The sequence below is a fragment of the Manihot esculenta genome, chromosome 9, assembly GCF_001659605.2.
Source record: "Manihot esculenta cultivar AM560-2 chromosome 9, M.esculenta_v8, whole genome shotgun sequence".
Lineage (NCBI taxonomy): Eukaryota > Viridiplantae > Streptophyta > Magnoliopsida > Malpighiales > Euphorbiaceae > Manihot > Manihot esculenta.
Genome location: NC_035169.2, coordinates 27792821 through 27803431, shown reverse-complemented (window position 1 = coordinate 27803431; position 10611 = coordinate 27792821). Strand labels below are relative to the sequence as shown.

At 39.1% G+C, this 10611-nt stretch overlaps 1 pseudogene; it reads left to right on the top strand.

Moving 5' to 3' along the window:
- The first annotated feature begins 684 nt into the window (after positions 1–684).
- LOC110623280 lies at positions 685–1393 on the top strand (annotated as a pseudogene).
- Positions 1394–10611: the final 9218 nt, after the last annotated feature.

Genomic DNA, 10611 nt, shown 5'->3' with positions numbered 1-10611 from the left:
TTTGATGAATCTCCACAATCAAAACTTCAAAAAAAAATATGCTATTGACATACAACAATTTATTGAAATCACTTTGTCTAATATCATCTAGTCAATTGAAAACAAAATCAATTCTAAAATAATATATGGCATATAAATCATATACACTTTTCATGTTCTCGTAAAAAGTTCCATTTACATATCATTTTATCTCAATTTTAATAATTTCTTATAAGTCTCGAGCTCAAAATTAACTCTATTGAAGAATTTACTGGACTTTGAGTTAACCAAGGATATATGAATGATATATGGCCTTTATTTTTCATGACTTGATGTTCAACTATGTGAAAATTTTGGATTATTCATACAATTGTTATTATTCCTTTTTGATAAATATAACTATAAATTTTATTTATAATCTAATTAGGCTAATATATCATCACATATTTGTGCTATCTGCTTATTGCCACCTAATACATCCTTATAGTAAAAGCATAGCCAATTAGAACCTATAGTAAAAAAAAAAAAAAAACTTACATTTAAATACAAAATTAATGTGTGGAAAATATTTGAGTGTAACTTAACTGCAATGTCTTTATTATAAGAATTCAACTCAATAAGTGGAAAAAACCTACCACTCCTCACTTTCTCCATCTTTGAAAAATCCTTTTTCTAGAATTCTCTCATAGTATTTACGGTTCAACCATGTCTTGTTTTAAGGGCAAATACATCGAGGAACGAATTGTCAGTGATCCCTATATCAGCACCTCTAGAAAGTCTATCCTTGTTACTAATGAGTCTCATGACTCTAATGAAACTATTGGCAAATGTCTAACAAGCATCAACGTCGAGAATGTTGATGAAAAAAAAAAGGGTTCTTAACAAGTTACCATTTAACACCCTGGTGCCTTCGAAAAACTCAGTGGTGTAATTCTATTTGAAGAAACCATGTACAAAAAGTCTAAATCAAGCAAGCCCTTTGTTGAAATTTTCAAGGAATGTAGTGTCCTCCTCGATATTAAAGTTGGTAAAGGTACCGTTGAGCTTGCTATAACTCCTAGTGAGACTAAAACTCCTGGTTTTGATGATACCATGCATAACAATTCAAAAAGTATTATCAAGCTGGTGCTCACTTTACCAAATGGAGTGTTGTGCTCAAGATTGGGGTAAGATTGGCCCCAATGAGCTATCTCAACATGCCATCAATGAGAATACAAATGGGTTGGCTAGATATACCATAATCTAATAGGAGAATCGGTTGGTCCTTATTATGGAGTTTGAGGTCCTGGTTAGTGGACCTCATGACCTTAACAACCGTTTTAGGGTCATCGAACAAGTTACTACTGTATGCTACAAAGCTCTCAATAACCATGCATGTCTCTCTCGAGGGAATTATAGCTCTACTTGTTGCTAAATAGAACACTGGACAAAAATCTTTTGGCTAATCTCTAAAAATGATTGAGTTTCTCACATCCTAGAGAGTCCAATAAATAACACAAATTAACATATACCATGGAACACCTAAATTCTCACATCCACTCCCCTTTGACTAGCTCTGGACCGACTCTGCAACGGCTGACACTGCTAAACACCTCGGTTCCTCGGGTCCGATCCTACACAGGTGGACTCCAATGAGGTGCCAAACATACTCTAAATAACTCATAAACAACTCCCCAAAAACCCCCTAAAATATCCCTTAAACATGCATAGAAAACAACCATGAAAAGGCTGGACAGGGCACTTTCGGCGGCACCTTCGGCGGCCGAACCCTCTCTCTAGAGACGAAACTCGGGCACTTTCGGCGGCACCTTCGGCGGCCGAAAGTCCCTCTCCAGAGACAAAAGTCAGGCACTTTCGGCGGCCGAACATTACCTTCAGCGGCCGAAAGTCTGCTTTCAAGCCAAACTCAACTTTCAGGGGCAAGGTTAGGCGGCCAATCCATGCATACATAGGCAGGTTCGGCGGCCGAAACTACCTTCGGCGGCCGAACCTGAGTTCTTCCCAGGAGGGCAGAACTTAGCTTCTCATGCATTCAAGCCTCCCAAACCTTCCTAACACCCCAAAACAAGCACCCAACCTCTCTAAAGCATGCATAAGCCCTTAACCATGCACAAAAGAGCTTAACAACTTGATTAAACTCCAAAAACAACATCAAAAGCATACCTAGATAGCTTATGACCCACATAGGCCAAAACCATCAAAACAACCCATAACCTCACTTACTCTTTCCCAATCATGCATACACTCTCCCACATGCATAAACTAGCTTAAACCTGCAACATAACATCAAATAAACATACATTGGGCATAAAACCCACATAAATCCTAATATGCATATCTACCTATACTCAACCATCAAAACCTCTTAAAACTCACTTAAACTTCATTAAAACAGTAGGGGAGCAAGGATCTACACTTACCTCTTGAAGATCGAGAGGTGGTGCGATCTCTAACTCGGAGGTGTGGAGGATCCAAGCTCCAAAAGCCTCCAAACTTCTAAAACTCCCTTTTAAGCTTCAAAACTTCTAAACAAAAGTAGATCTCATGAAAAACTTGAGGGATGGGTAGAGAAAAACATGAAAACGACCAAAGGAGGGCCAAGACTCACCTGAGCTCGAGAATGGGGAGAAAACTCGCCCATTTCTGATCTGAGGGCTCTTTATAGGTGGCCTGCTGAACCACTTTCGGCAGCCTAACGTGCCCCCTAAACACATGCATGTTCGGCGGCCGAACTTGAGGTTCGACGGCCAAACCTTGGTTCATTCAAACAAGACTTTCGGAGGCCAAAAGCGCTCCCTAAGTCTTCCCATGTTCGGCGGCCGAACTTGACTTTCGGCGGCCGAACCTGGCAAAAGCCTCCTTGGTCTTTTCTTTTCAAAACTCAATTCCTTTTTCATTTAAAACCATGAAATCATATGAAAACATTTTAGAAACACATTTTACCCCTCTAGAAGACTCTGACATCATCAAAATTCCAGATTCCAACGGAGATTTCCACCGGAAGGTAGGGATTTCGATGCCGGAATCTAGCCGGGTATTACAGTGTCGAGGCCACCAAAAATAAATTTCTACTTTTCTAAATCAAAGTAAATTGCGATAGTGGTGAGCAGGGTTTATCCTAAACCAATTAAAAGAAGTAAAGTAATTACTTCAATGAGAATTAACCTAAACCAATTAAAAGAAGTAAAGTAATTAGATTTAAGTGAGGAAATCAATATGAGATCAACTAATGAGAAATGAAAGGCCCTCAACTTAATATGTTCTAAGATGAGATCAACTAATGAGAAATGAAAGGCCCTCAACTTAATATGTTCTTCGAAAACTCATTATGTCTCATATTGGAACATACAATATAGAACTCACGCACCTATAAGGATCTTCCATTTCACATCCTTAAAAAGATAAGGAGTAGATAAATCAATCATGACTTTAGCTTAAGTGTTGCATTTAGTTTTTGATAGTTGATACAAAGTGGTTGGGAATCAACAACATTGTTGACATCATTGATTACTTGCTTATTAGCCATATTTTTCTCAAATCAATATCATTAGAAGAATTGTTTGGGTCAGATATTGTTTCTTATGTGCCCATGATTTGTCCATCGACAGCAACCAATGCCTCTTTATTAGTCTTGGAGGATGAAACATATTTGTATCTAGTTTTGATCTCTTTTCTCAACCTCCTCACAATTTTCTCAATTCCTTGTTTGAAGTTGAGTCTACCCAAAGGATTAGAATGTGCCATTCAAAAGAATTACTAAAATAATTAAAACTATATCTTAGCAATGGCGCTAAGATTTAGTAGGTGTCGAGACCACCAAAAATAAATTTCTACTTTTCTAAATGAAACTAAATTGCGATAGTGGCAAGTAGGGTTTATCCTAAACTAATTAAAAGAAGTAAAGTAATTACTTAAATGAGAATTAACCTAAACCAATTAAAAGAAGTAAAGTAATTAGATTTAAGTGAGAAAATCAATATGAGATTAATTCAATGAAAGTTTAATCTCAGTTTTAGTCTTATTGGTTGATCATATATGCAAAAATAATTTCTAATTATTTATAGATAAAATAGTTATAGATGTCGAAGAAGCTTTAGTCACTCAATCTTAATTTTTAAACTAGCTAAGAGATGTTCGTTAACTAGCTTTAGCTTTTAAAAAGTAGTAGGAGATGTTACTATAATTTAATCCAATTACTACATTAGGAATTAGAAGAACCTGATTCTAACTAATAACACAAAAGCTCGATTCATTTTAGTCTGATTATTTTGTTCCTTAGGAAGGCTTTACTTAAACTAATTCACCACTAATTTCATATTAAACTAAAATAATTATGAATTTAATCACCTTGAATAATAATATATTATCCTATTAATTGAGCAATGACACCTTAATGCTACAATTAATAGAACAATAATAAATAATAGGTACAAAAACAATATAAATACTAAGAAACATTAAGAAAATAATAAAACCAATTAGATCTCACAACTAAATGAACTAAAACTTCAATTATCCTTCAACTAAAAAGAGAATTTAGCTACATATGTTCATGGTTCAAATGCAATAAGAAAAATGTTTTCAGCGTCCCAAAATTAATCAAGAGTAAAAGATGATGTTGTATACCAAAATAGCATCTTTATATAGTACTAACAATCCTAGTTTAGCCTAAATACAAGTAACCAAAATTTGATGGAAAAGTGTATTTAGGTATATCCATGATTTCACTTACATTTTGTGCTTTATTTTTCCTAAAACAATTGAGTTTGATATGTTTTTGTGGATAAGGATTATCAAATTGTGTGTCAAATATGGAATTAGACTCTGATTTCTTTCGTTAGATATGTTATGCCCAAAACATAGTGCATCTGAGACTTAGAGTTTAAGCAAGACTTTGTTCCTTATTTCTTTGTATCTTTCATTATGCCTATGACTCCTTTAATTTCAGAATTCAGAGTCTAGACATAATTTTTCTCTTTTTATTCTTCAATCCTTTATTATCTTACTAAAACATCAAAAGTGAAAAAAATCAACCTATTTAAGTCTTTCTCCAACAAATAATCTTTAGCTTTAAGAATTACATGAGAAATTATCTCCACGTCATCATAACCACAACATGAGATATGGATGATATAACACATGGTACATTTTGGGAATCTATTTTTAGCTTAGAACATTTTACGTTTCCAAATACAGAGGTTCTAAAAAAATTGCTTAATGCCAAATATATAATGTAACGATCTGAAAACTGGACCGCTACCGGCGCTAGGATCCATATCGACTTAAGGCCACTAGGACCCGTAGTAAGCCTACTATACATCCTGTGTACCTGATAAAATCCCATACATGATCATACATTTTCATAAAAACTTTGAACATCCATGAAATCAAGCATCAACCTGTGCATGTAATATAAACTGAAAACATAAAAACCCACACTAGAGCCCTCATCAAATATTCCAGTATGGTTAACATACATGCCTCACTTGGTTCAAACATAACTCATATACATCATAAATAAAACTTTTTGCATATTGATCATGTTAAAAGGGATTACAAACTATGAATAGGGCAATAGCAGAATTCTATTCCATCAATACATTACATGTCCACTACTAATCTATTACATCAACTATACCAGCCACTAAGCTGACTCCCCGTGCTATCTCTGACCCTGCAAACCTGAGGGTTAGGGGAAAGGAGTAAGCTACAAGAGCCTAGTGAGCAGAACAGTAAAATCAATTTAATAAAACATATGCTCATATGGAATGCATCACAATACAAACAAATCACATCAAGATGGACTTGTCACCAGTAACCCTCTACATATCCAATAAATGCCCGGCCCTCGACGGAGCTCCTCAGGACTTCCTCTTTAACATAACATAACATATCCAACTGTGCCAGGGGCGTAGAATGGGCCTCGACCTGGACTTTCTCTTACATCGTGCCAGGGGCGTAGAATGGGCCTTGACCTGAACTTCCTATCATATCATATCATATCATATCGAGGGCTAGTGGGTCATCCAATATCCATCCACATCAACAGTAATATATGCAATGCATCATATTCATGAATTTCTAATGCAAACATCCTAATACATAACATGGCATTCGTGATGCATGAACATGCTCAAAAGCTTAATACTTTAAAACATAAAGTTCAGTTCTACTCACCTCTGGCTGACGCTTGACTAACAATGAAGCAGCTGACTCACTGCTGGCCTCTACGGTCTCCCTAGTCCGATCCTACACAGATGGACGCACATGAGGGACCAAACATAATCTAAACATCTCCCCAAAAACCCCCTAAAACATCATAAAACATACATAGAAAACAAGCAAAGGAAGGCTGGACAGGGGACTTTCAGAGGCAGGTTCGGCGGTCGAAGGCCCCTACAGATCCAAAAGTCAGGCACTTTCGGGGGCAGGTTCAGCGGCCGAAAGTGCTTCACAGAGTCGAAAGTCACTAACCTTCGGGGGCACATTCGGCAGCCTAAACTCCCCCACAGATCCGAAAGTCCAAACTTTCGGGGTGAGTTAGGCGGCCAAAGGCTGCCTCCGCAGGCAGGTTCAGCGGCCGAACCTGGATTCTCTAGAATGGTAGAACCCGATTCGCCTCATGCACAAAGCCATCTAAAGCCTCTCAAAACGCCCAACCAACTATTTCTAAACATGCATAAACTCATACATCAAACATAGGCGCAAAAAACTAGCCTAAAACCCCAATAACATCAACACAAACCACACATTTTACATAAAGCTAACATAAACCCTAATATTCTAGATCTACCCATAACATGCATTAAAACCCTTAATACTCTTTAAAACTTTTTTAAAAACACAAGAGAAACTAGAATGTAGGCTTACCTCTTGGAGATCTAAGGGTATTAGCTACCCAAACTTGAAGGAGAGAGAAAACGATCTCCAAGCCCTAAAACTTCGATTTTTCCTTAAAATCTTCAAAACAAGAGAAAACTCATGAATATATTAAAGGATTTGAAGGAAAAACACAAAATCAACAATGGAAGGGCAAGAACTCACCTTTGCCTGAAAATGGAGAGAGAAAACTCACCCATTTTCGGACAAGGGGCCTTTTATAGGTGGCTGGCCAGACCACCTTCGGGGGCCAAAATAGCTCCCGCAACTGCACCATGTTCAGCGACCGAACTTGGGCTTTCCTTCCAAGGTATTTTTCTTCAAAAATTCAATTTCTTTTCTTTCTTAAAAACTTAAAAACTCATAAAAACATTTTATGAAAACTCTTATTTTCACCCTTCTAAGGGTATCCAACGTCGAGATTCCAGATTCCAACGGAGATTTCGCTGGAAGGTTCGAATTTCAATGCTGGAGCTTAGCCAGGTGTTACATTCTTCCCCCCTTAAGAACATTCGTCTCCGAATGTTCCACAAACAAAAAAAAGCATAAACATAACATCAAGGAAGCACATAAAACAGAAAAAAAAACTTACCTTAAAAGAGATAGGGGTATTGCTGGAGCATTGATTCTCGGGTCTCCCATGTGCACTCCTCCATGTTGTGGTGATTCCAAAGAACTTTCACCATCGTAATTTCCTTGTTCCTTAGCTTTATGATCTGTGTGTCTAGGATCTGCACTGGCTGCTCAACATAGGTGAGATATGCTAGGATCTCTACATCTGGCTCATTAAGAACCTTCCTCGAATCTGACATGAACTTTCTTAACATAGAAACGTGCAAAACCAGATGGATCCTCTCCTCGGAAGTAGGTAAATCTAACTTGTACGATACATTCCAAACCTTCTGCAAGATCTCGAAGGGTCTGATGTATCGTGGAGCTAGCTTACCTTTCTTCCCGAAATGAATCACCCCTTTCATAGGAGACACCTTAAGCAACACCATATCTCCCTCCTGAAACTCAACATGCTTCCTGCGAACATCTGCATAGCTCTTTTTCTGACTCACAGCAGTTCTGATCCTCTCTCTGATAATGGGCACCACCCTGCTGGTGATCTCAACCAACTAAGGCCCTGCTAAGGCCCGCTCTCCTACTTCTTCCTAGCAAACAGGTGACATGCACTTCTTCCCATATAAAGCTTCATAAGGAGCCATCTCTATGCTTGCATGATAGCTGTTATTGTAGGCAAACTCTACTAAGGGTAGATGTTGCCTCCAAGAACCGCCAAAATCTAGCACACACATTCTGAGCATGTCTTCAATAGTCTGGATGGTCCTTTCTGACTGTCCGTCAGTCTGAGGATGGAAAGCAGTGCTAAAATCCAACCTTGTGCCTATAGCATTCTGCAGACTCTGGCAAAACCTGGAGGTGAACTGGGGTCCCCTATTTGACACTATTGAAACGGGAGCCCTATACAGCCTGACAACTTCGTCAACATACACCTGTGCCAATTTGTCCATAGAGTAGCCACTCCTAACCGGAATAAAGTGAGCAGATTTGGTCAATCTGTCCACTACTACCCATATGGAGTCTAGTCTGTTGGACATTATTGGTAGCCCCACCACAAAATCCATTGCCACATTTTCCCATTTCCACTCTGGAATCGGTAGTGGGTTAAGCATTCCAGCCGGCTTCTGATGTTCCAGCTTCACCCTCTGACATACCTCACAAGCTGACACAAACTGCGCCACTTCCCTCTTCATAGCGGGCCACTAATAAACTCTTTTCAGATCCTGATACATTTTGGTGGCTTCAGGGTGAACACTGTACCTGACATTATGAGCTTCCCTCACAATGTCTCCCTTCAGACTTACATCATCTGGTACACATAACGTATTCTCATAACGGATGATCCCCTTGTTGTCGAATCTAAACTCCCTATTCTTGCCTGACTGAACAGTCCTTACTATCTTTACCAACTCGGGGTCCTCGTGCTGTTTCTGTGCCACCTGCTCTAGGAATATAGGTGTCACTCTCATCTGAACCACTAGCATATCCGTACCAGACAACTTTAGCTGTAACCCTTCATTAATAAGCTTGTAGAATTCCCTCACCACCGATCTTCTCTCTGCTGAGATATGGGATAGACTGCCAAGTGATTTCTGACTAAGAGCATCTGCCACAACATTTGCCTTACCCGGATGGTACTGAATTTTGCAATCATAGTCACTAAGCAGTTCTACCCATCTCCTCTGCCTCAAATTCAACTCCTTCTAACTCAAGATGTACTGCAAACTTTTATGATCTGTAAAGATCTCACATTTTACCCCACACAGGTAATGTCTCCACATCTTGAGTGCAAAAATAATTGCTGCCATCTCTAGATCATGTGTAGGATAATTCAACTCATGCTTCTTCAACTGCCTAGAAGCATAAGCAATTACCCTTTCATTCTGCATTAAGACACAACCTAGTCCCACTTGGGATGCATCACAAAACATTGTGAAGTCCTCATCACTTGTAGGCAGAGCTAACACCGGTGCTGATGTCAACCTTCTCTTCAGCTCCTCAAAACTCTCTTCACATTGATCCATCCAGACAAACTTCTGATTCTTCTTGGTCAACCTGGTCATAGGAGTAGCAATTTTTGATAAATCCTGGACAAATCTCCTGTAGTAACCAGCCAAACCCAAAAAGCTTTTAATCTCGGTCACTGTAGTGGGTCTGGACCAGTTAGCTACAACTTCTACTTTCTTGGGGTCTACTTCAATTCCTTTTTCTGACATCACATGCTCCAAGAAAGAGATGCTCCTCAACCAGAACTCACATTTAGAGAACTTGGCATACAAGCCGTGTTCCCTCAGGGTCTACAACACGATCCTTAGATGATGGGCATGCTCCTCTGCGTTTCTGGAATACACTAAGATATCATCAATGAAGACAATAACAAAGTGATTCAAAAACTGACTAAAAACTCTGTTTATGAGGTCCATGAATGTTGCAGAGACATTAGTCAACCCGAACGGCATTACTAGGAACTCATAGTGCCCATATCTGATCCTGAAAGCTATCTTCGACACATCCTCTTCTCTGACCCTCAACTGATGGTACCTGAATCTCATATCCATCTAGGAAAAACAACCGGCTCCTGCTAGCTGGTCAAAAAGATCGTCGATCCTAGGTAACGGATACTTGTTCTTGGTAGTGACTTTGTTCAATTGCCTGTAGTCGATACAAAGTCTTAGGGATCCATCCTTCTTTTTCACAAACAACACTGGAGCACCCCAAGGTGAGGTACTAGGTCGGATGAAACCCTTATCTACCAACTCTTACAGTTGCTCTTTCAACTCTTTCAACTCTGCAGGTGCCATCCTACAAGGAGGAATAGAGATTGGTCTGGTTCCAGGCATTACTTCAATTTCAAACTCTATCTCCCTACCAGGTGGTAAACCTAGTAGCTCATCTGGGAAAACATCTAGGAACTCTCTGACTACAGGCACCGAGGCTGGTTCCCTAACCTGACTGTTAAGCTCTCTAACATGAGCAATAAACCCTTGACAACTCCTCCTGAGCAACCTACGAGCCTGCAGGGCTGATATCAAACCTCTAGGCATACCTCTCTTGTCTTCCCTGAAGACAACCTCTGGCCCATCCTGATCTCTGAACCTGACTACCTTGTCTCTGTAGTCCAAGGTAGCACCATGAGTAGATAGCCAATCCATCCCTAGAATGACGTCAAAATCAGTCAAGTCTAGA